We start from the raw sequence: 24449 nt of genomic DNA, 5'->3' as shown, positions 1-24449 counted from the left end.
AAGTATCTTGTGCTCTGAGTTGCTGCTTTTCTACTATGTGGCTCACTTTGCTTTTGTCCCTCCGTCCACATTATCACCCCCTTTGAAGTGCCTGCCCCTTTCTTCTCCTTGTAACCAAAGCAAATGTCAATAAGTTCCAGATGAAGTCCATGGGCTACTAGAAGCTTTTTTTTTTTTTGGTCTGGACACATTATATAATCTCATCCCTGGAGCATTTAGGATACCTGTTACAATTTATATGTGTTGTGTGTGTGGTGTGTGTGTGTGTGTGTCTTCATTGCACTAATTTTTCTCATCACAAGTGTCTCAAGCTTCTTGAACAAAAAGGACCGTATTTCAATAGTACTTACTATCAACTGAGTGCTCACTACATGAAAGTAGCAAAAAGTGTTAAAGCAAACATTGAAAAGTGATGCAAGAATTAAACGGAACTTTCTTATCTGGCAATTTCTGTGCGTGTGTATGCTGAATTGACATCTGGCCCATTCCCGTACCTAATGCTACCCGTCGTGGTAGTGGAAAATGCTCGGTTCCATGGTATTGTCTTTGCTTCATAGAGAATCACTTCCTTGTAGCTCCATGTGGTATTATAATTAGTTCTGACTAAGGAGATGTAAGCAGGAGAGCTATGTGCAATTCCTGTGCTATGTCTTTAAAGAAAGCAGGCAAGGTGATCATTCTTTCCAATGTGAACACGATGGCTGGTGCACAAGCAACCATTTCGGGCCAGGAAGGTTCCTGGGGACCTACTATGATGTATCCACATTATCAGCCAAGGACAGCAATATGTAAGGGTGAGTATATGAAAAATTAATAGAGAAAAGCAGACAAAATTTTCTTCCATTTTTTAAGGTGCTGTAAGGTCGGTTTCTAGCATTCACATGTAAACCTCGGAGGACCACTCTCTTAGTCTACCCTGGGCAGTCCTGGGTTACCATATGCCTCAGTGTAATTTTTCTACTACCGGTACTTCCCGTCATTCTCAAAAGTACCTGGCTTAGGTGATGTGTTATACGAAGGTGCTACATAATCCTTTAGGTTCCACATGTTTCTAGCTTCAGGAACATTTATGGAAATGACATTTTCCCTAGGAGTTTAAATGTAAAACTGCTAAAAATGGAATTGTTCTGGTTTAAAGAGGGTTGGAATGGCTACAGTTTTGCCTCATAACTGCAAATTACAGAGATTACAGAGCAAGCCTGACAGGATGTACTAGTATATGTGGGGGGAGAGGGGACTGGGGCAAGTATTCATACATCTACTTGCTTGTGTTTTTTTTTCTTCATTACTGATGGGAATTTCTATCAACTAAAATATAATATTGTCCTTAGAGACAAATGTAATGATAAATAAAAGGAGAAAATAAGGAAGATGCACTGGACATTGTGTTTTTCGGAGTTCAGGCAATTTATTGAATTTACCTAATCCTTCACACTCAGGGATATGGACTTGGTTATCCCAATTTTACAAGAGAAAAAAACTGAAGTTGAAAGTGACTCAATGGGTTTTTATGGTCACATAAACATCTAGCTAAATGGCTGAAACAAAATCCAAATTTACTCAAGCTCCTCTAAGACTGATTAAGACTGGGGTTTTCCCTCTTTTTCTACGAAGCATTCTTTTTGTTTTGGCTCTTGTCCATATTCCCTCCTATTTACCCAATGACTACTGTGCTTCAGTTATTGCGTCCTCCTTCCAGAGAAGAGAAAAGAGGAAGTGAGAGGAAATGAAAAGTCATGTTAAATGAGTCTATCCCTTTCATGAGAAAAACAAAAGCGTTCCAGAAGCAGCAGTGTCTAGTGGCTATCATCAGTTAATCCTTGGCAAAGGGGAGTGAGGTTATGGTGACCTATCATTGCCAACTCTAACAGCTGCCCATCAGAGAATCCTGCTTTTTTTCTCCAGCATAGTCTAGTATACTTGCTAAGGGGGTGTTGCCTAGATAAGGACCACCTTCCCAAACCTCTCTTGGGTCCAGGTGAAGCCACGTGATTAGATCCTGACAATAGAATGTGCCTGGTAGTGATCTTGTCTCCTCCATGAGGAGGTGGAAGGACTGCATTCCTAGACCCCTCCTCCTCCTCCCTCCTTCCTTCTCTCTCTCTCTCCCTCTCTCTCTCTCTCTCTCTCTGTGTGTGTGTGTGTGTGTGTGTGTGTGTGTGTGTGTACACATACGTACGTACCTGGGAGCTAGGTACTCAAAGATCAAGATGACAGAATGCAAGACATCTATGAATTACCAAATAGAACGTTGCCTGTGTGAATGAGGAATGAATTCTCCTTTGGTTAATTCATGAAGGGTTGGAGTCTGACTGTTATGGAAGCTACCCTTATCCTGGATACATTGGTTTAGGCCGATCATAACTCATCCTGTGAGTGACCAGCATTTGGGACTCTTATGTTTGAGTCCTAGAGTCCTAGATGTCTCGCTGCTCTTGACCAATTAGTTGAGTTCCAGTTCTAGGGGAAGAATGCAGGTATGGGTGCTGTAACAGCAATCAGAGGTGTCTGCCACACCAAACCACCACAACTTGTGGATGTTTATGGGAAATGCCAAGCCCTGAAACCCGCGGAGGCTCTAGAGTAGGGGTGTCGAACTCAATCAGAGAAGGGGCCAAAATCTAAAATCCAGCCTAAATCGCGGGCCGAATGGTTTACTGAACAGTCATAAACTGACAATGTCATAAACTGACAGCGGAGTGCAGTGATGACAGCGCGGTGCGGGCCACATTGCAAGGCCTGGCGGGCTGGATTTGGCCCGCGGGCCTTGTGTTTGACACATGTGCTCTAGAGAGAGAGGAGGTCTGATGAAGGGACTGTGCTCAGCATGGAAGGGCACCTCGGGGAGACGCAGAGAAGCTGCATTGCATAACCATGCATTTCCACCTTGCTCTTGGCTTGGGGTGATTGCCTTAGTGCCTGGGATCCTACTTTCAGCACTTTGAAATGCAATGTCTTCCGCCCTCTGCTGGTTACAATTCTGCTTTTCAATTTTAAGTCAGAAAATGGAAGGAGGAATTCACAGAATGCCCCACACAGGAATAACTGGATCAAAAGTCTCACCCTCCGGGGCCACATTCATGATGCCCCGCTTAGTTGAGAGAGTCAGCTCCGCCAGGAAGAAAAGCCTCCCCGGGCTTTGCAGCTGGGAAGCCTGCAGCCTCCGGCTCCGCCAGCTCTCTCCGGGAATGCCCCACTGAGCTTCCGTCCACAGAGGTCTTCAGCGAGTCCTCAAAGGCTGGCTTTGCTCGGGATGGCTCTGAAGTCCTGGTGGTCTCCATATTTTTTGATAGAAAAGCCTTTGTTCCTTGAAGGGAAATGTCTAAAAGAATCTTCAAACCACACAATGACTTTGAAAGGCCAGTCATCATTTAAATGCTGCCTGGCCAGGACTTCCTCAGCTGTCTCTTTCTCTCTCTGGTGTATCTGGGAGAGAAAGAGAGCCTGGTCATTATCACAGGAAACTGTTATTAAGTTATGTCAAGTGCAATAGCTGGGACTGACACTTGCTAATAAAGAATGGGTGTCCAGGAATAAAATGGCGCTTCAATTATGATTAGATGTTCACTTAGATTTTTAAGGATCTAAATGCCATAGAATTGGAATTCCATCTATATGCTATTGAAATGCTAGTGTGTGTGTGTGTGTGTGTGTGTGTGTGTGAGTATGCATGGGACAACACCCACCAACTGAGCCACACCAGCCAGGGCATGTGTACGTTTTTTTGTTTTGTTTTTTAATTTTAGTCTGAGCTGTCATCCATCGTGTGAATATACTTCACCTGTTGATAGATATTTAGGTAATTTCCAGCATTGGGTTATTGTGAATAAAACGGCTATAAATATTTTTTGCACAAGTGTTTTGGTTTCTCTGGGAGAAATATCTGAGAGTGGAATTGCTGGCCACAGACATAATACATTTCTCAAATAAAATGTTGTATGTTAAAGCAACAAGAATCCACAAAAGAATTCTCCCTGAATTCCCTGCGTGCTGTCTGTTTTCTCTTGGCCGGAGACTTGCCTGACTTATGGGAATTTGGAATCGCCCTTGGCATTGCATGTGGCAGCACAACTGTATAGAAGCTTCTGTGAAAGTTTTTGTTTCCATGAACGTTGGGAACTGTCAGGAGTAAGAATTATGTATCCGGCGTGAACTTTCACATAGCTGAAGCTGCTGTCAGCAGGTGACGAGCCCAGGGCTTAACCAAATAAGTCAAGACAAGAATTCGTGTGTTTTTTTTAGTTTGTTTTTTTGGCTTTTTCCAAAAAAGTATCCAAGGCCCTCCCTGCAAAATCACCTGGGTACCCAATTATACACACTAATAAAAATAGCTTGGGCACCCTTTTATCAAGTAGCTTGGGGGTCCTTATGACCAGAGATGTTTAAGAATCGCTAGATCGCTCTGGCTGGTTTGGCTTAGTGGATAGAGTGTCAGTGTGCAAACTAAATGGTCCCAGGTTCGATTCCGGTCAAGGGCACATGCCAAGGTTGTGGGCTCGATCCCCAATAGGGGGTGTGCAGAAGGCAGTCGATCAATGATTCTCATCATTGATATTTCTCTCTCTCTTGCTCCTCCTCCCTTCCTCTCTGAAACCAATAAAAATATGTTTTTTTAAAAATCGCTGGGTGGATCTGGACTCACGATTTTCAACTGTGACTGCACAGTACAGTCACTTCAGATGGTTTTCAGAACTTCCATGCCTACAACACACCAAAGACCAAGTCAGTCAAACTCTCCAGGCATGGACATCAGACATCCATAGGTGGCAGTGAATGGCCAAGGATGAGAAGGACTTCTCTACCCTGTGCCTTGGCTTGCTATGGTGAGGGCCCCACCAGCCGCATCTCTGACATTCTGTTGTCTATCCATAACTCCTGACAGTATTGGAAAGGACTGGGGAAGGGACTTCTTAATGTCCTTTGCACCAAGATGCCTGGACTCTCAGTAAGCAGAACTCTCCTCAGGGGCATTGTCATAATGGGTTGCCTAAGTCTTGTGGAAAGCCACACATCTTTTGGACATTAACCTGTGCTCTGAATGGCAGAATTAAGTCATGAATATTGCCTTTACCTAACAAAGTAATATTTCACATAAAATCATATAGTAGGACCTTCACTTAGCAGTTTTGACCATGCATTGACATTGGTGGTGGTGTTGTACCAAAGAAATAGTCTGAAGACAGTGCCACAGGCAGGCCTGGTTAGTTTTCAGCAGCTTCAGTGCAGGTGGCCAGGCTCCTGGGGTCATGACTGTGCCTTTTACATTATGAACTCTCCTAATACCCATTGGGCAATGGCTGGATCGATGAAAAGTTATTAAGTAGCTCAATTCTTAGGAACACATATATTTCAGAAATGAAATTCTCTTTTGGGGGGTGAACTTGCTTGAATACTCCATTAGAATTTACTTGATAAAAATTACTTGATCGAGTGCATTTCTGTTATACATGATTGGGTGTCTACTTCAGTGCCAACCTTGCATTTTTTCCCCCCAATTTGCTAACATTGGCCTTGTACTAATTCACCTAAAAAGCAACTCAGAGAATTTTCCTATTTTCTATTTGCAAATGCAACATTCTCTACTGGTATTTTGCATTCCACCCTACAACTGCCTCCCAAGTTAAGTGGATTTTATTTTGTAATGAAATACAATTGCTGGATATAGTAACCTAAGTAATTACATGAGTCCTTTTAAACTTCCTAATCCCAGCATGCCAGCTGAAGGAGAGCAGAACTTGTCACCCCCAAATAGGCCTCTTTGGCATAAGCATTACTTTAGGCTGATTGTTTCTAAAATATGATTTTTACTCTAGAGCAGTGGTCAACAAACTGTGGCTCTCGAGCCGCATGCAGCTCTTTGGCCCCTTGAGTGTGGCTCTTCCACAAAATACCACCTGCGGGCGCACATGTATAGTGTGATTGAAACTTCGTGGCCCATGCACAGAAGTCAATTTTCAGCTCTCAAAAGAAATTTCAATCATTGTACTGTTGATATTTAGCTCTGTTGACTAATGAGTTTGCCGACCACTGCTCTACAGGAACTCTGAAAATCAAGTGGAAGTCTTCCTCCTATCTACATCTGTAGATGTAGCAATCTACATCTGTAAGGGAAATGACTCAATCTGTAGGAACTCTTATCAAGGGCAAAGACACAGACTTGTGTGTGCATGACAACCATCTTGTTTTCTGTGCTTTGCCTGACAACCTGGCTCTCTCCCACCCAACACACTGTGTCTTTAGCTGGAGGTGGTGTTTCAGGTGATGGCTTGGGCCTTTTTGAGGAGTAACTCCAATTCCACGCTGCATGGAGGCTTTGAAGTAGAAATGAAAAGAACAGTTTGGTTGGCACGGAGAACAAGCAATCTTTGTGAGAGCCTGGTCATACTCTCGATCTGTGTCACCATGCCAATCGTGTCACTTTGGAATTTCACAGGCCCCAGCCTTCGCTCAGTGCCCTTTAAGCAACCTCTGTCCATCCACCAACCCTTTGGCCTCCAGCCATCCTTCTTAGCCTGCTTCAACTGTAATTTGCATCTGCCTGGCTGGGAGGCAGTTGATTTTCTTGCTACCTTAGCTATTCCCTGTCTTGAGTGTTGGGAGAGGGCAGTTCTGATATGTCACTCCGAGTCTGCTGGATGAATATTTTCCTTTAGGAAAGAGTGAAAGTGAAATCCCATCCTGACCCACCCTCTTTCCAAAACAATAAACATTTCCTGGCTGCCAAGATTCCCCGCGTCGCTGAGGGTCGAGCAGTTGTTGAGGAATAGGCAGCTGAGCTTTATACTTGTCTGGACCATCTGTTCTCATAGTTAGTTTTAAAGAAAACCACTTAAGTGATCGCGATTCATTGCAAAGAATCGTGGAAAATGTTAGGAGTCTGTGGCACAGAAAAACTTAGGCCTACTGGACATCCATGCAAGAAGTAAGGCGTTTCCTAAATTAGTTACTACAAACTGGTGTTCACACGACAAACTATTGTATATTTCCCAACCTCACTTGCAGATGGAGGTGATTGTGTGATTAAGCTTTAGCCAGTGTTGTGTAAACAGAAGTCCCTTCAATGGGGACTCCCAGGAAGCTCTGGAGGGGGCTAAATCCAGATGACAGTTCTTTCTGTGTTTCCTCCTCTCTTTTTGAGGATATAAAAGCCAATTGGAAAGGGCAAGCAATGGTGCAGCGGGAACTAGGAGATTGACTTTTTAACAGCACGTGTGCTGGCTGCTCTGGCCCTGGGCAGCCTTCTGCTTGACGTCTTTTACACAAGATAAAAACAAGCTTCTATCTACTCCATGGAAGCCACTGTTTTTCAGTTTCTGCTTCCATCAGATGAAGGTGATCTCTGATAAAGTGCACAAAACTTCTTATCGATCTCTGTGTTTTGTTATTTTCCTGTGTGTGAGGATCATTTACATTTGCTTTGCCTGCAAGCTGTTCTTTCTGTGTTAGGGAGAGAACTTCTCTCTTTTTTAATTTTAAGTATCGATTTCAGAGAGGAAGGAAGAGGGAGAGAGGGATAGAAATATCCATGATGAGAGAGAATCATGGATTGGCTGTATCCAACATGCCTCTTACTTGGGATTGAGCCAGCAACTGGGGCATGTGCCCTGATGATAATAATTTAGTGACCGCTTACTGCTTAGCGAGGGCTTGACATATGCTATAGTAAGTATATGCATCACCCATTTGACAAGAGACAAGAATGATGCCACTGTATCCTGTGCCTGTCAGTCACAAGCCAGTGACTAATATGCAATAGGAGGTGGTCATTTTAAAAGTCCAAAGAGCCTACTTCGCAGGGAAGAAGGACTGGGATGAGGAGAGGTCAGAAATAATGACACGTTAGGTCATGTGAATGGGAGGAGTGCCTTCAGAACGTTCACAATTAGTATATCCAGATCAGAACCCAAAGCCACTTAATCCAATAAGAGCAGCTGATCTTTAAGTAACCACAGACCCCATCAACTTCAAATATCTCTGGGATGTGCAAATCTCCGTGGTCGTTTTATTTTGGAAAGTGTTACCTTGACACTGGCCCAACTGACCACAGTGATTTTCTAAAAATTGCAACGATAGCTCTCTATAAGTAGTTCCAGGCAAAATATATAATGTAGACTTTTCAAAACAGACCATAGAAGATCGCCTTAGACTTTCTGGCTTGGGCTGGGACTAGGAATGATTGAGTAAAAAAAAAAAAAAAAGCATATTGACTTTTTTGATTCATTGGAAAAATTGCTCCTTGTGATGAATATAGTTACAAGGATTCAGATTAAGACCATTTGTCTTGGCTCCACCTGTTGACATTGATCAATAAGCTGTTGAACATTGGACTACATAAAAGATTTACACTTTTCTTTCCATTGGAAAACATTCTTTGAAATCCACAAGGTCATTTTAGGGTCTGCTATAAAGACTCGTGTGAGTATGTGTGCCATTTATAGAAACATAAACCCAAGCATTGCATATTTTAGGCATGAAATAACAATAGGAGAAAAATTATTTTAACCCAGCCATTAACACTTATAATTGTTCAGTCAGTTGGATTAGTATCCGATAGCACAGACTGTTTTCCGAATCTCAGAATTCATCTGTAAATAATGACAGCTCTGATAGCCTGACAAACATATAGATTAAATTTCAAAGTTTTAGCAAGTAGAGACTTCATAATAGTTTAGTCAAGAATATTATTTAGTTCTTACTACATATGTAAGTACATCTACTATGCATATGTTTGTCAATAGATATGCAATCAATTTAATTGTGGGGAATAATTTAGTTCTATATGGAGGTCATAGCCAAGGTTGATGAGTAAGTAGAGTATGGAGTTAAGTTGTATCATTTTGGCAAAAGAGCAAAACAGAAAAGCCTATAGAATAATAATACCTATAAACTAGGATTCTTTGCTAAAATGGCTCTAGAGACTAATAAAAAAAATTATAAATAAAAGGTAGAGCTAAAATAGATTTACAGTTGTAAGTATGCAAGACACAGCACTTATTCTTGTGTTGTTATTTATGAATTACTATATTGTTTTCCATACAACAATTATAAACCTACTTTCACCCTAGCTAGTATTGTTTGAATAAGAGATCCATTTGGATGAGTGGGAACATTCAGGAGACCTCAATTTAAGACCCTATTATTCTGAATAAGAGCAAGTCACCTTAGTTTCCTGAGACTTATTATTCTCATTAGTAACATAATGGTGTAAGCATGTCTAATTTAATCAATATGCTTTTGAGATGTCTTCAGGTAATTGACCTACAATCATTTAGAGACATATTCTGAGTGTTAGACTAGTAAATATAGTACTGAGAATCATTCTGAGTCCCAGCCCAAGCCAGAAATATAACGTTACTTTTTGTGTTGGAATAATTCTCACAGCACTGTGCATGCGTGTGCTTGTATGTGTTAACGTGAGCCTTGTCAAAAGATGACCACAGCTACCTTCCTCCACTTCAACTCCCCGCTAGGAAATACTCCCATGTTAACCAATCAGAGGAAGGCGGATTTCAAAGCTGTGTGTGCCTCACTGTGGTTAAGATATCTAGTCCAGTGGTCGGCAAACTCACTAGTCAACAGAGCCAAATATCAACAGGACAACCACTGACATTTCTTTTGAGAGCCAAATATTTTAAACTTAAACTTCTTCTAAATCCATTTCTTCTTCTAAATCCACTTCTTCAAAATAGACTTGCCCAAGCCATGGTAGTTTGTGGAAGAGCCACACTCAAGGGGCCTAAGAGCCACATGTGGCTCTCGAGTTGCAGTTTGCTGACCATGGATCTAGTCTATTAAAGTAGAAAACATGTTTAAAAGGCTTGCGATGGAAGGGAAAGGAACAGAAAAATCACCTGCGATTCCTAGCTCATTCATCACCACTAAGCCCATCTTTGCAGTCTATGTTTTCCAAGGAAACACTTTGTCTGCTTAGTGTACAGGATTGAATGGTACAAAAGAGAGAGATTGATCCATATTATTAGTCATACTTTGGGGAGGGAATATTCTCCAGAGCAACAACTCAGACACTGCAGTAAACAACATAAATCAAAGACATCAGGATGCTCACAGCTGTACTTAAGCCCTGTTGATAGGTTAACCCTGGTTGGGTGGATTAATTTCTTCCACGCCCCTTCTGTGTTCAAATAGACTCTCTCATGTAGCTCAAACAGGAGCAGGGGAAAATATACTGCAGACTTGCTCGGTCCATGAAAAGGTTGGAAATATCATAATATAGCAGAGTTTCCTTTTTAGTGATACAATTTTATTGTCCTGCCATGCGCACCCAATGAGATGAATGCTTGTTTGATTAAATAAATATCAAACTTCTGGAAAGTTGTCTTTCAATTAACATAATTTAATGTAGCTTATATTTTAAAGATGAGGAGTTTATCTAGTTTGTGGAAAAATAGACACTTGATTAAACCACCATCAAATTAATAGCATTTTACTAAGTGGCATTATCAAGATAATTTTATACGAAAGATAGGAACTATTCATTTCATTAAGCAAATATTACTTTTTCTATTTCAAATGGGCATTTGTTTACTGAGTTACTCATCTTCTCTGACATTATTTTAGTTTTAATAATTTTTGAGCCCTACCATTTCTATTTCACGGCTCAGATTGACAGCAAGTTTGCCCTTCAGTGATAAATTATTAACACAGTTAATATTTCAGGTTTAATTTACAAGAAGAGTAGGAAACAGACATTTTGATATTTTTTTCTAATTGATTTCCTAAGGTAGAATATTTAGATTCCTTTAAGTGGCATGATTGGGAAAAAGACATTTTTTGAGTTTGTGTGTTTATCATCTTTAATTTTAGTCGTGGACCTGATAACAAATGTATCCAAAGATTTAATGCCAATTTGGATAGACATGTACACATCGCTGGCCTGTTACTGACAATTCACCTGCTCTCATAAATACCTAAGGAAAGAATACCAATTGAAATTTTCTTTCATACTTTGAAAAGTGGATGTTACGTCATTCTTACTGGCCCACCCAATTGCTTGCAGAGAGACATTTATTTTATTTTTCCAATTAATGTTTTCCTGTTGGTGAAATAATTCATGCATTTGAATTTCTGATTGCTTTTATGCATGACAATTCTCCTCAGCCTTTAAGAATGCAAGGTCCTTGCCAAAACTGGTTTGGCTCAGTGGATAGAGCATCGGCCTGCTGACCGAAAGGTCCCAGGTTCGATTCTGGTCAAGGGCATGTTGCGGGCACATCCCCAGTGAGGGGTGTGCAAGAGGCAGCTGATTGATGATTCTCTCTCATTGATGTTTCTAACTCTCTATCCCTCTCTGTAAAACATCAATAAAAATATATTTTAAAAAAAAGAATGCAAGGTCCAGCTGCCTTTGAAGCTTCCTGTAGAACTCACGGTGTTCCGTGTGCTCTGTACACCCCACATCTTTTCCATCTACACAGACCTGTGTCTGTCCCAAAAGGCCAATGCAAAGAACAATGTCATCTTCCTACTGATTTTTCCATTCCAAATGCTTCATGTAACCTAACACGTACAGAAATAATGCATTGTTTAGATGTATCTGAAACAAGTATTACACAGCAATTTGAACAGAGACTAATTCAGAGCATTATTGTTAGCAGATGATGCTCACCGTGTCTCCTTTTCCCTCTTACGGGACACATTCTATTTTCAGTAGACAAGTTACAAGAGGAACTGGCAGGCAGAAATATGTGGCTGTGAATAGGAAGAGAGATATTCAGACCTCTGTGTCTGGCATCTATTTTAAGTTTGATGTGATACCATTTCTGGTTAGGCAAATCTCTTTACTCCATAAGGAAGAAAGAAATGATTCTATTGATAGTTTAGATCTTCAAAATCTAGCTTCTATAATACTAGCAACAATAATACACGCACACACAGAGGGGCCAGATTATTATGATTGCTGAACACATAATAATCTGGCCACTCAGTGTATATCCTATATAATAAAAGGCTAATATACAAATTGTCCCCTGGACCAGGAGTTTGACCGGCAGGCAGGCAGCCAACCGCGTATGTCACCTCCCCCTGGCCAGGCTGGCCGGACCCCACCCATGCACGAATTTATGTACCAGGCCTCGGAGATCATAATAATCTGGCCACTCAGTGTATATATAACAAAATTGGTGGTAGCAAAATAATCTAGCTTCATAAAAGATATCTAAGCTTTCTTTGGTTTAGCATGAAGAAAATAATTCATAGCTTGATTTGATTTAGCATGAAGAAAGTGATTCATTTGTCTCAGATTTCACAAGCCCATTTGACCATTTATTTTCAAAGGTTTGTGGTGAAATAGTGTATTGTGATTATCTGGCTTACAAAAAGAATGATTTCCAATTCAGCTGGATCAATATGGAAGGAAAACCTAATGGCAACTCACTTTCTTATGTAGTTGGGTGAGAATGTAGTTGGGTGAGAATGTGTTCTCGTTGTAAGAATGCAGATATATGCAGGGATAGGCAAAAGTAGGTCAACAGTTCTTATGGCATATAATACAATTAATAAATAATAATTACAATGATCTGTGTTTTGTGTACTCGCAACTGTAAACTTACTTTTGCCCCACCCATGTATATTTCCTGACTTCCAGGAATACATACCCTGTCAATTATAATACAATATCTGTCCTATTATACCTATAAAAGCAAACCTAGGAAGAGGGTTAAATGAATGGAATCCTAAGGATGAATGGGAATTCCAAATGCATCAGTAGGCATTTCACAAGAAGGGAGAGCTTGAAATTCCAGGGCTTGTTCCTTAGAAAATAGTTGAAATAATAGGGGAGGAGGCTGCAATGAGGGGGCATGCCAATTGCAGAGGGCCCTGAAAGCATATTGAGGAGTTATACCTAATCTTATTGACTATGGAAGTTTTCTATTTTTTAAAATAATTATTTACCATAACTCATTTTATGTAGAAAATTGAAATCCATCTATTTAACAAATGAGTTCTTTTCCCAGGATGTAAAATGCTACCTGAAATGATGCTAAAGTCACAGTTCAAATTCGGGCATCTGGTTTATTTAAGAAATGGATTATTTGAATGGCATTATAATAACATGGAAGAGATGAGAGAGATGTGTAGTGCAGGCATATGTGTCTGTGTGTGCTAGTGGGTGTGAAAAAGTAATTAAGATGACACATTCTTTTTCATTCATTCTAATTTCTTAAACTTCCGTGTATAAATTAACACTGAGAAATAATATATTTAACATTTCAATAATATGATGATGTAAATAAAATATTTGTACTAATTGAAACAAATCCCATAAGAACATTTTTGGGGGATTAGGATCTAATGTTTGAGTTATCCTGTGCTTTGAAAGTAACAAAAGTATAATTTAAAACATTTCTGATTCTAAGAAAACATTTCTATTTTTTATGACTTTCTGCTTACGGACAGCCTTCTCTAACTCACACTAGTCTTACTTAGTGAGTTTATTCCCTCAGAGCATTTATCAGCTGCCTCTATAAGGCTAAGCTTGTTGGTTGAAGGCTTAGCTAGTTCTTATAGTTTTCTTTACTTTCAAGATTAAAGATATATAAAACCGCCTTGCTTATACTTTATCTTCTCAACAAAAATTAGATTTGCCATGGTAGTTACAGGCACACTTGAGTTTAAGACTGTCTGGAAGACCCCAACTTGTATGCTACTTTAGCAAGAGAGCTGTACTAATTGGTCTAATATTTCAAAATAATTAGGTAAGCAACTCTAAATATTATACTTGCTAAAAACTAGAGTCATGCATCTTATTTTTTAGTATTGATCCTGATGGTTTCTTCCTATTTCTAGCTTGTGAAATTGAGAAAAGAAAATGATAGAAATATAGAATTACAATGAATGCATATTTGCTGTCCTAAAATTTGGGATTTTTAGAAAAGTTAATGACTACCATTATCTCTGAAGAGCAGATGACCTCAAATAGGTGACAATGGATTTATCAAATTACCGACTGCCCCTGTAATTACAGAGTTCCAAAAATGACACACCACACATGTCATGGTCAAGTAGAATTAAAGTGGAAAATGGATGGAAATTAAAAAGCAAGTGTTTTTAACAAACAAATAAATGCGCTAGAGCTACATGGTTTCAATCCACACGCTGGCTTAGTCAAGCCCACACAGCATTGTCCTTAGTGCATGCAGATCCAGGGCAAGGCCCTGAGAACCTGAACACTTGACTCCTTTTACTCATGGGATGGTGAAGGGAAAGGGACTACAGCTGGGGTAACACTGGTCCATCCTATCGCAGAGTGAACATTCTATAGTCAAAGCTGAGAATACTGGCTCTGCCGGAAATCCTCCCATTGTTGCTCATCTGCTCCAGGTAAAGCCCAAACACTCAAGCATAAAAAAACAAGTTTCTTCCTCATTTCATTCCTACTGTCCCTAGAACATCACATCCAGCTGCTCTGCCCTCTAGATTAAAGGTGCATGGGCCTGTTTGAAGGTCCTCAAACACATCGGGAACCTTCTATTTTGCATATGTTATGCCTTCTTGAAAAATCTTCCCCAGCCTACCAATCAGGCAAACACCAGGTCTTCCATAGGATAGTTTAGAGGAGTTCTTATTTGGAGCATCTCTCTTCACTCCTTTATCACTTCCATTAGCCTATACTACCGTGTTTCCCTGAAAATAAAGACATCCTCCGAAAATAAGACCTAGTGCATGGAAAGATAAGACATCCCCTGAAAATAAGACCTAGCGCAACTTTGGGAGAAAAAAATTAAGACACTGTCTTATTTTCGGGGAAACAGGGTAGTTCATGCTTTCATTTTAGCATGGATATGGTCATCATTTATATTCAGTAACTCAGGTCTCTTTTTTTGCTGATATATTTTTTCTCACCAATGAGAATATGGATTTCCAGGTACAAAGTCACTCCTTAACTTTGAATTCCCAGAGAGTCTAATTGTTGAAAAGTGAAACAATCAACCAACCGATCAAACCACTCAGTTCAAAGGTGATCCATTGACTGTTCTTGCTCTCTTAGGACATACAGTGTACCTCTAAAAAAGTCAGGGACGCAAAAAGGGGGCAGATATGTCATAGTGAACCCACGGAGCCACTCTTGAGTTCCCGATAAGGATCCATGAGGATCCTTGCTAGTCAGTGTACATAGAAATCTGGGGGGAATCACCAGGTAAAGAGACTCCTGGCTTTTTTCAGAAAATGGTCCTCAAATCTCCAAATTCTCCTCTACTGTCCATCCAATACTAGCATCTCACCAGCAGCAGCCAGTTTGTTTAGATAATTGAGTCCATTTACAGGTAAAGTAATTGTTGACAGGAATGGACTCACTATTGCCATTTGGTTCATTGTTTTCTGGTTGCTTTGTGCTTCTTTTGCTTTCTTCCTTTGTGATTTGATCGTTTCCTATAATTGGATGCTTTCATTCTTTATCTTTTGTACATCTAATATAGGTGGCTTTTTTTTTTTTTTTTTTTTTTTGCTTTGTGATTACCAGGAGGCTTACATAAATCGTTTTCTATTTATAGGTGTTCACTTTTTAATAAATTCTACCCTCTGCTTTTACCAAACATGGGCAAATACTCCAAAAATAGAAACTGCTAAAAGGAGACATTGTGTTCTCTTTTCCAAACTATTCAAACTTATGAAAATAGTTTAGATATTGAATTTTTATATATTCTTCTATTACTTTCCAAATTGCTTGGCGTATTACATTTGCATGATCTCATTATAACAGATGATATCTGGAGTAGTCATAGTTTTAAATTCCAAACTTTGATACTTCTTGTTGTATCACTTTGATCAAATTATATAATGACGACTCCATTTATCACCTGTAAGATATATGCTCCTCGTATAGTTATTGTGAAATATAAGTATGTTACTGTATGTAGAATGTACAGAATGGTACCAAGCCCAAAATAATGTTAACTGGCATTATTATAACAAGCAAATTGTAAGCTTTTTCATGCCTCTTCTGGATTTCCATGAGTTTTTGATAGAGGAGAGTTCACCTGATCCATCTATGGCAATGATTGGCAAACGCATTAGTCAACAGAGCCAAATATCAACAGCACAATGATTGAAATTGCTTTTGAGAGCCAAATTTTTTAAACTTAAACTTCTTTTAATGCTACTTCTTCAAAATAGATTCACCCAGGCCGTGGTATTTTGTAGAAGAGCCACATTCATGAGGCCAAAGAGCTGCATGTGGCTAGAGAGCCGCAGTTTGCTGACCACTGGCCTATAGCAATAGCTGTTGGGTGTACAATAGTGTGAAAAGCAAGAAATACTCGACCTGACAAGTTATACTTGGCTGTTGAGTTTCACTGGGTCTCCATGGAGCCCATAAATGTGGTTTGGAGATCTAGAAGACTGGCTGCCATTCCAAAAGACAATAAATGTACAGCTATTAAATGTGTATTTGTTAGCTAGATTGGGATAAGGACTTTGCAAGAACAGAAGGCTTCCAACTAATTAGGCTCATAGAAAAGCCATTACTTAGCTTTTAATTAAGCAAATGGAGAAGGGAGAGCACAACTTCATTGTTATCTAATTAAGATGGAGTCTTAAAGCTGGCATTTCCAGAAAAGCTTGAGTTAGAAGGTAACAGTCATTACTTTTAAACCTATTATTTCCTAAGGCAGGCATTGAGAATTACAGTAAAATTAAACTTGGTGGTGGTCTTGACTGAGAAAAAAACTTTTGTATTTAAAAGTGAATCAAAATGATAAAGGGCATTTTGGAGCTAGTGACCAGTAGAATGTGATGGTGAAATGGCACACCTGGCTTGTTTGTTTTTTGTTTGTTTGTTTGTTCTTAGGTAAAACAAGAATATGAAGAGTTCTATGAAACCTGACCTATGTGGCTGAGTGTAGACCTATGAATTAGGAGGTCATGGTTCAATTACTGGTCAGAGCATATGCCTGGATTGTGGGCTCTATCCCCAGTGTGGTGCGTGCAGGAGGCAGCCGATCAATGATTGTTATCATTGATGTTTCTATCTCTCTCTCCATTCCTCTCTTAAATCAATAAAAGTATATTTAAAATATGTAAAGAGCCCCACGAATATCACGTACCATCGTTTTTCCTGCATTGATTTAAGACTACTTAGTCTTCTTGGGATCAGTGAGAGGATTTGCATTGCAGACAAGTCAAAACCACCTGTCCACTACCTTGTGCTTTTTCTAATGAACATGCTTTACTGAGAGAAGTCGGTTGAGTGATTCTCACACACACACTTACATGCTTAAGGAAATGACTCAGTTCTTTGGGAGATTTTGCCTAATCCACTTAATTCTTTCCATTTTTCAAATGTCTATTAATTTCAATGAAAAAGAAATAGACTTGTATTTGGCATTTCCAGGCTGTGCTGAGGGGGAAAGAGCTCAAAGGAAGGAAGTTACCATGTTGTTGCTTGTTGTCAGGTAACATTTTGTCATCATTCCTGTTCTTTTGCATTATCTATTCTTTCTCTTGTTAATCCTCCCCCGAAGATATTTTATCATTGATTTTTAGAGTGAGAAACATGGATGTGAGAGAGACACACACACTGGTTTCCTCCCGAATTCACCCTGACCTGGTCTGGGGTATCGAACTTGCAACCCAGGTACATGCCCTTGACTGGAAATTGAATCCACAACTCAACCTCTAACCATTTAGCCACACCTGCAAATGTTACTTATTCTAGAGTTGACTTTCTGTTGGGTAAATAAATCTGAGTCATTTCAGCTAATGTCAAAATGAGGACGGAGCCCATGAATTCGACTCCGTTACACACTGAGTTTGTGACATATGAATGAAGCTGAGCCTTCCTGTGGTAAATCTTGTTAGTAATGAATAACATCCTTCTAATTAAATTTCACTTTATTTGTACCATTCTGGGTTTCTCAAACATTTTACCATAAGCATTTTTGGCTTTCTAGTCACTGAGATATAATTTATGAATAAGCAAGTATTACTTACCTAAGGTAGGCGTAAAGGCAGTTACAATTATAGAAATGAAACATTCTAAATGGGAGACAGGGATACAGCCCAGGGGCCAAATCCCGTTGCCTGCCTCATAGCTTTTAAGTGAAGTTATTGGAACACAGCCATGCCCATTTGTTTACATATTAATTAGGGATGCTTTCCTACTACAAAGGCAACCAGAGCTGAGCAGTGGCCACTGAGAATGTATAATCCACAAAAACCAAACACATTTCCTCCCCGGACCTTCACAGAAACAATTTACCACTGACCCTGGCTTAGACCTGGTATAACTGCACCTGTTACTGATTTCTGTCAATTAGCTCTTGTTCTAAAACAATCCAGAACATCTAAGTTCATTATTGCTATTTAGGAAATTCCTTGTATAACATGCACATTTTTATGGGCTCTACATTAACGGAGCATTTTAGCATAATGCAGAATTTGCTGGTATATTTCTTTATCTGTGGGTGAAAAAATTTGGTGTATCATTTTGTAATTAAAGAGTAGTCATTTTGCACAAGGGGAATAAAAATATTTTACTTTTGAATTAATGATTTATAGAGTCTAGTGAAGCTTTGTAGGTAATTTGAGCTATGAGTAGAAGGTGGAAGTCTTTTCACCAATAGTCAACAAACAAGACTTACTCATATTAGATAAGGTATCACACACAGACACTATCCATTCCCTCAGAGCTGCTGTTTACAAGAACATTAAACATAGCGCTTTTGTTTAATTTCAAATAATTAATGTAAGGGATTGTATTCAAATAATTAATGTAAGGGATTGTAGAGAGTATATATAGTATATTTGGAAAGGCATGGGCAATTGCTGTCTACTGCACAAAGAGAGAGAAGCATATTTCTTTTTATTTGAGACTCATTTATAAAAAAAAAAAGTGAATTAGGAATTGATGAATGAAAAAGCTAGCCTGACCAGAGACCTTCTTAAACCCATGGCTTCCTCCTATTATTCCTGAAAACAGCTTTACAAAATAGTTCCCATAAAACTTTGTATCATAATCAATAAGGAACTGTCATAATTTTATGGATTCTACATTAACATTATTATCAAATAATAACCTCTTCTTTATATTTGGTACTTTATATAAATGGAACTGGATAGTAAGTATACTTTTACTTAAACATTTTGGTTAGGAGATTCAAAGTCACTTTTGGATGCAGTTGTAGAGTGTTTGTAATTTATTCTACTGTGTGTGTGTTGCATTCTAATGTTGGTCAGCAAGAGAGTATTAGGGCATAGTGCCCAATTTCGGCTGTTATGAATAGTGCTGCTCTTAAATTCTAGAATTTATGTCTTTAGTGAACATCATTAGCCATAGAACTTGCAACATAAACCATAAATAGTATGGCACTATATTACATTTAATAGATTCAGAAACAATGATACTAAACCATGTTTGAAGACTGTGTGTGCAAATTAGTAGGAGAAAAGCCGCAGATTAAGTATATTGGGAAAGAGCTGGGAAAATTGCATCACGTAGGGAGAAACCCAGTGGTACTGATGGTAACTTCCTGGTTTTTAAATTGGCTGGATTTCAGCTGTTCACTGTATTGTTTTGCTTGGTAACATACATATATGGAATTTAAGAGAAAACAGGATTGTCTCCTAGTGTTCTGTTTCTTATGCAAAGCTTTCATGCCAGGCATTACTGAGATCTCCTGATCAAAGCAGATTCTCCAGTGACTCAGCAAAACTGGATCACCTTCAGCAGTTTTGAAACCTTTTGTCAACTTGGCCTCTTAATCTTGAATACACATGTCCTAATCCACCCTGCATATTGTGGAAACTTTCTTTTGCTTTTTCATTTTTTTTTTTTTTTTTTGAGTAGTGATAGACTTGTTCCCACTGGTAAAACGCCCGAGCCTTCTTGACTGCCCCATAAATAATGGGAGGGTGCATCTTCCCACTCTCTGGAATAATACACTGAGAAATAACACAACTACACGCATGCATTTCTGCCTAGACCCTCGGGAGCAGTGTCACACCCCAGGAAGGACAGTGCTCCCTCTTTCCCTGTTGATTTAAGCAAGAAAGCATGCAGATGGTTCCATTGATGCTAGCAGAAAAGCTCATCTTCAGAGAAAGGCCCGAGAAATAGCTTTGCAGCCTGTTGGGTCTGATCAAATAACGGAATGGGCATCCCCTCCCCAGGGGACTGATCTTTAGACCACTTAACAAGAGATGTTCTCTTTTGCTTAGAACACATTCCACCTGCTAAGACCACTATTTCTCCCCTCCAGACTTGCCCAGGATCTGAACCAACCCAGAAAGTTCCCTGCCAAAAAGACCCACCCAGAGTCCTTTAAAACTTCTGCTTCCCCATCTCTGCATGCTGGCACCATTTGGGGGCTCAGGCCATCTGGCATGCTGATGACCTAATACAGTGGTTGGCAAACTCCTTAGTCAACAGAGGCAAATATCAACAGTACAACGATTGAAATTTCTTTTGAGAGCCAAATTTTTTTAACTTCTTCAAAATAGACTCGCCCAGGCCGTGGTATTTTGTGGAAGAGCCACACTAAGGGGCCAAGAGCTGCATGTGGCTCTCGAGCCGCAGTTTGCTGGCAACTGACCTAATCCATTTATAATCCCTTACATGTCTGACCTCATGTGTTCCTCCTTTGGAGGCCCTAACAGCCCTGGTACACTTTATATCAAACCAGCCTTGAAGCCTACTCTCTTCCGGTTTCTCAGGAGTGAGTTCAAATTTTCAAGCTAGTGTAGGTTAAGAATGAACGCAATATTGAAAAATAACTGATGAAGAAAGGTATACAAATATTTCTCAGGTGTTTTCATTTTCTTTAGCAAGAGAACTAGCTTCAACTTGCAGGAAGTTCCCTGGCAAATCCTCACCGACAGAAGTGAACTGAAGAGAATGCATCTGCGGGGCCTCAAAGCGTTTCTGAATTCCTTGGGGGAACTTGCAGCCACCTTGGCTCCCTGAGGCATTTCATTTCTGAAGCTTAATAGTTCTTCCTTAAAGTTATCAAACATCTTCTTCATTAAACAATCATTTTTCTCCCATTATGTAGGCGTGTTTAGATTCTAATAAGTAGGCGTGTTTAGATTCTAATAAGACTATTTTATTTTTCAAATGCTTTCTTTCCTCAAGTTGGAAATGAAGATGGAAAATGTTGATGTGTATAATTTCAGTGCATCCAGAAATGAATCCTTTGGGGTTATGGTGTAGAAGTGAGTGCAGTCATAACTGAAAATGATTTTGAAAGCTCTCAATGAATCCTCATTTTCTTTTGAAAATGTTCACTGCAGTGGTTGGCTATGCCTGATGACCTTCCCCTCTCAAAAAGTTTGTCTTGGATATCAATATGTTTTTATAGCTCTGTTAATTTACATATACATTCCATTTCCACCCCAACCCAAACTCTGCACCCCACATACAGTAACACTGTCTGCTTCCGGTCTCCTAGCTTCATTTCTGTCCCCAAAAGCAGGGTAAGCATTTCTGTGCTTGTGCAAATAGAGGCCTCGCTACTTAAAAATCTTTATTTTGCACATTTCCTATATTCCTTTCATCTCGTTCTCCCATATACATCTTGAGAAGAAATAACGCATCTCAACGGATTCAACTTTAAGTATTGCCTTTGCCAATAAGACTTGGAAAACAACAAAATACTCTCAAACTGCGGGATATTTTATAGTCATCCATTTGCTCATTCCCATCATCCCCAAGGGGATCAAGCACATGTTATTATTCCATTAAGGAAGTGAAGACTCTCTGAGCCAAGCAATTCTCTTTAGTTCCTTCCCTCCCATTTCCATGTTCTAGAACTGTCTCTGCATACGTGGGTCTCAAACTGTTGTCAGCCATACCTTGTGTCCTGCAGGAGATCCTTAAGGCAAACTCACCGCAGGGACCAACAGGGAAGCCGTGGAGATAGGGCTGTAGGTCTGCAACGCTGCTCCACCGTGAGTTGTACACAGTTCTTGTGTCTCCAATTATACCTGCGGGGAAAAGACTCTGTGTTAACAATGGCTGAAAGTAACTCTCCTAGTGAAAGTTTCTCTACCCATATAGCACTTCTGGTATCCCCCCTCCCCTTCCCCCCACCAACTAGCCAAATCAACCCAAAACAAAACAACCACAGATAAAAATAAAGTCAGAGCAACACTTAACACAGAGACATTTTCAAATGTAATGTAATGTAGAAGAGAAAACTTTTTAGATGATTTGAATTTTTATGAGTTTTTAAAAATGTGTTACCTTTATTGTTCAGTATGTTACAGATGTTCTCCCTGTTTTCCCTTCTTGCCCTGCTCCACCCAGCTCCTGCCCCACCGAAGGCCCAGCGAGGTCTGCTCTACAGATGCTCAAGGAAAGGTTCTTCCTGGATCAGCAAAGCTTGAGAAATACCACACACTGTGTCTGATACTGCGAGAATCCCCATGTATGTTAGCAGATTAAAGAATCTTGTAAGTCCTGCAAAGTACATTTATCTTTTTAAGTCAAGTCTTTCCTAGTTGTATTGGGACCATGAGACCACTTCCTCACCAAACATTTATTAACAGCTAAGCAAATCATTAGCACACTTGGCTTTTATAAATAAATGGTTTTGAAAGTCTTTATCAATTTAGAGTGTTATAATTTATGTTAATATAGAGATTATCAAAACTTATGCTTGGTTTTATGCTTTAAAAAATATACTTTACTGATTTTTTTTACAGAGAGGAAGGGAGAGGGGTAGAGAGTCAGAAACATTGATGAGAGAAAAACATCCATCAGCTGCCTCCTGCACACTCCTTATTGGATATGTGCCCACACCAAGGTACAAGCCCTTGATCAGAATCGAACCTGGGACCTTTCAGTCCACAGGGCAAAGCTCTATCCACTGAGCCAAACCGGTTAGGGCAATTTTAAAGAAGGACATTCTTTTTTTTTTTTCTTTTTTTTATATATATATATTTTATTGATTTTGTACAGAGAGGAAGGGAGAGAGATAGAGAGTTAGAAACATCAATGAGAGTCATTGATCAGCTGCCTCTTGCACACCCCCTACTGGGGATATGCCCGCAACCAAGGTACATGCCCTTGACCGGAATCGAACCCAGGTCCCTTCAGTCCCCAAGCCGATGCTCTATCCATTGAGCCAAACCGGTTTCGGCAAGAAGGACATTCTTATTCTACGAGTAGCACAAACATAAGATAAAAGGCGTCATAGAAAATAACAATTAAACATTTAAACTTTTCTTTTTAACTGTGCTGCTTTGTTTTCAGAAACAAGTGCGTTGTTTCTTACTCTTTTAGCATAAGTTAAACTGAAGCCAGAAGCAGCCCCTCACGGTGGGGGTTGGGTGGGAGGGACAAATCATACTAGGGAAATAGAATTTTAAATCTGCAAATGGCTACTGCCTTTCTATACTTGTGCAAAAAGAACTTGATATTAAACTCAATACACCCCAAGTTAATTTACTTGAAGTACAATTATTCTGAATTTTGTCTGGCAAAATTAACTTTTGCAATATCTGTGAAAAGATAACGTATAAAGCAAATTAATATCATGGAAGTGACAGACGCTCAGTGGAGGCTGTACTTTTCCCTTTGTGACTATTTAATATCCTAATGAAAAAGCTCTCCTATCTACTTGCAGAAACATTTATAAAGCCGCACTGGGTCCAAGGAGCCTTTCCCGGCCAGCCTGCAGGAGTGGAAGGAGCTCTGCAGGCAGCTGCTTTGAAAGTTACTTCTTTAAGGACAAGGACAAGATGTTGCTTTTCATTTCTTTTAAAACGCTTGCTCGTGCCTGGCTCAGTGGCTGAGCATTGAGCACATGCCTGGGTTGTGGCCTCGATCCCCAATAGGGGGCAGCCAATCAATGATTCTATCTCAGCATTGATGTTTCCATCTCTCTCCCTTTCTCTCTGAAATCAATAAAAATACATTAAAAAAAAATAAAATGCTTGTTCAATCAGAGTTCTTTCTAAGTCTTAGAATTCTTCATCACTTCTTCTGACTTCAGGAAAAAATGTGCAATAAATATAAGTCAAGAGTCCAGTGGTCGGCAAACTCAGTCAACAGAGCCAAATATGAACAGTACAACGAATTGACATTTCTTTTTGAGAGTCAAATTTTTTAAACAACTTCTCCTAAAGCCACTTCTTCAAAATAGACTCTACCAGGCCGTAGTATTTTGTGGAAGAGCCACACTCAAGGAGCCAAAGAGCCGCATTTGGCTCACAAGCCGCAGTTTGCAGACCTCAGGTCTAGATCAATACATTATTAGCACCCTGTTAACAATTCCATATGCCTTTTACACTTTCCAACAAACCAAACAACAATCCATTTCTCAGATGAGCAAATGCTGAGACGGGTCACTGAGCCAATAAGTGCTTGACTTGGACATAAACACAAACTTATCTCGTGGAAGCAGGGAACAGACTGTGAATCTCAGAGGGAAGGAGGGGTGGGGGAGGAAAGAGATCAAAGAACTTGTATGCATCTGTGCATAACCAGGGAC

The 24449-nt window shown here is 39.7% G+C and overlaps 1 protein-coding gene across 5 annotated transcripts in view; it reads left to right on the top strand.

Annotated features, from left to right (window-relative positions):
* Nucleotides 1-23875, top strand: part of KCNJ16 (potassium inwardly rectifying channel subfamily J member 16) — a 365449-nt gene extending 341574 nt beyond the window's left edge. For 3 of the 5 annotated variants that reach the window (XR_014793011.1, XR_014793012.1, XR_014793013.1), the window contains 2 exons: nt 22262-22407; nt 23583-23875. The gene's annotated coding sequence lies outside the window, so the exon portion shown is untranslated. Of the gene's footprint in view, nt 1-20981; nt 21904-22261; nt 22408-23582 lie in introns of those variants that run through there. The other 2 variants (XR_014793014.1, XR_014793015.1) reach the window with 2 other exon arrangements.
* The last annotated feature ends 574 nt before the right edge of the window (nt 23876-24449 follow it).

The sequence above is a fragment of the Pipistrellus hanaki genome (assembly GCF_964339955.1).
Source record: "Pipistrellus hanaki genome assembly, chromosome: 16".
Taxonomy (NCBI): Eukaryota; Metazoa; Chordata; class Mammalia; order Chiroptera; family Vespertilionidae; genus Pipistrellus; species Pipistrellus hanaki.
This window is presented reverse-complemented; position numbering and strand designations above follow the sequence as displayed.